The sequence below is a fragment of the Haliotis rufescens genome, unplaced genomic scaffold (genome assembly GCF_023055435.1).
Source record: "Haliotis rufescens isolate VD_foot unplaced genomic scaffold, xgHalRufe1.0.p SCAF_6, whole genome shotgun sequence".
Classification (NCBI taxonomy): domain Eukaryota; kingdom Metazoa; phylum Mollusca; class Gastropoda; order Lepetellida; family Haliotidae; genus Haliotis; species Haliotis rufescens.
In genome coordinates, this window is record NW_025964334.1 from 33,389,744 (window position 1) to 33,392,528 (window position 2,785).

A 2,785-nucleotide genomic window follows, 5' to 3' on the forward strand; every position below is an offset into this window, starting at 1 on the left:
ACGCTTCAATCATCGCGCTAATCACAAACATATATAGACATTTACAACGCTTGTTGCCCTGTATAGAGTAGGCCAACACAGAGTGTGACGAGGTGTGTGTGTGGAGGTCGGGGTTTAGGCGGGAGCTGTTTAGCTGCCCCACGTATGGCAACTGTGAAGGACCTCGGCTTTATTTAGTATGTCTGGACATTACCTAACAACCTGGCCAGAGACGGTTAGCGTTTAACGCTGCAGTCAGCATTCCAACTATATCATGCCGGCCTGCAACAATGCACCCCCTTTATGTCACTGGGGTCCAATTGTTATTTTCAGAAGTGTGTGGGGGGTTGAGGTGTAGTCGAGGTGGGGGAAGGGCAACTCAAGGAACCCCACTTCATTGACAATCCACTCACCTCCACCAATGGACAACAAGAACCGAAATGCCTTTAGTATTTGGTCTGAGTTACCATGGCTACAATGAACCACCACACAAGACAACCAAACAGTTAAGCTGGTAAACCTTAGACTATAACACTTGTGGAACCACTGGCTATAGAGTAAAATTATACACTGCTGAATCCATCAAACCAGTTCAAACTATTAGGAGTTCAAGGATCAGGGCTGCCTGATTTGAAGGGAGAGGCTTTCATTACATTGTTTATTGAAAAGGAAGTTTGCATTTGGATATATGTGTGTTTATACACGGATACACGGCATGTGGATTCGTGATTATTATTTGGGTTTTAAATAAACAAATACGTATCCTAAATTCAATAAAACATGTATGAGAATTAAACTAAAAAGTAATATTGGTAATTTTAGCAATACTAGTAGAGCTCATTTGTGATACAAGAGGTAAGACTGAATGAGCATGCATGTGATGAATGAATGAAAGTAAGCACAAATGAATAAATGAAGGTAAGCATAAATAAATAGTTAGTTAGTGAGTGAGTACGCCGGTTTTACGCCGCTTTTAGCAATATTCCAGCAATATCACGGCGGGGGACACCAGAAATGGGCTTCACACATTGTACCAATGAAGGGAATCGAACCCGGGTCTTCGGCGTGACGAGCGAACGCTTTAACCACTAGGCTATCCGACCGCCCCCATAAATGAATAAATGAAGGTAAGCATAATTAATGAATGAAGGTAAGCATGGATTAATGCGGCATTTTATAGTATCGCTTTATCATGCTCAGCTACACGTATACTTGTATATATGATAGAAGGCATTAGTGTTGAGTTCTATATTTGTTTTTATTGGCCTGTCTGCATGCATTGTATATATATTTGCTCTGTAGACGAGTTTGTAGTTCTACTGGTTAGAAACTTGGTGCGGCACCGTCCCCAGGTGTAGTATCAACCCAGGCCCTCACACCTGGTATGTTTACATGTCGTTTACATGTCGTTTATGTATCGTTAATATGTCCTTTATAAACTATGTATATTGTCTATCTAGTGTTGGCACTAGGTTATATATCGTGTTTTTATATATCGTGTTTACTTGAAAGTACTAGTACATAAAACATTCTAGCAAGTGCATTTACAACAACGTTACCGACTGTATCTTACCTTCTTTGTATGCGAATGAATTGTATGTGCATATTTGTGTTTATAATAGTGAGTGAGTGAGTGAGTATGGTTTTCGCCGCTTTTAGCAATATTCCAGCAATATCACGGCGGGGGACACCAGAAATGGGCTTCACACATTGTACCCATGTCGGAATCGAACCCGGGTCTTCGGCGTGACGAGCGAAAGCTTTAACCACTAGGCTACCCAACCGCCCTGTGTTTATAATACGTGTATATTGTTTTATATGTGTTATATTATAGACCTGATTGTATCAGGCTGTTTACGTTCATTCCATCTAAAATTAAACACTAATATTGGCCATTGACCATCTGTTGTCTGTGCGCGGCTGACGTAGTCCTAATACAGTAAGAAAATCATTCCTATCAGAGAAAACCAGCAGAGAGCAACCAGACAATGGAATATGTACACCTTAAATAAAAACAGCCACACAAATTAAAAACAAGACACAATCCCCATAAGGTGTGCATCGTAATTATTATAACCCGCCACATTTTCAATGAAATAAAACACAGTCAAACACGTAGACCGCAATTGGTTTGTTGCGGTCTCCAATAAAAATACAGCGGGTTGCACTAGCTTTGTCCCTTTGATGCACACTTTAGGACTTTAAGACTTCGGCTTGTCCCGGAATTACACGAGTGGACACGAATTGAACATTTCCTTTCTTGAAGGGATGGACTTAAACGGGCGGTATGTTAGCATGTTATGTATGTGTAGGTTAGGTAGAAATCATTGGACAAAGGGATTTCATCCTGAAGGCCTGGGAAACTCAAATACATGGAATGTTTTCAGAATAGGGTGTTTTCGATACCGGACATTCCATGTGGAATCGATGACGTCAGCTCATTCTATAACCAATATGGGCAAGAAAATTATTGTCAGTAATTCTGACTGAGCGTTACACGTATTACTTCATGATGACTGGCTCGTTCGATTTGATGTGACGTCGTTCCAACAATAGACTACTCGAAGTAATGTCTTGAGGTCAGGAACTCCACAATTTTCTTCATCTTCTCATGAAAAGGATCATATGAAGAATAACCTAGTCGTTTCTTACAGCTGATCTGTCCCTCTCGAATATATAACCGCCTCCGTGGTCTAGTGGTAGCCCGGAGAGCGGAAGGTCAGGGGTTCGATCCCCGGCCGGTCATACCAAAAGACGTTAAAAGATGGTAGTTGTTGTTACCCTGCCTGGCGCTCGGTATTGGGGG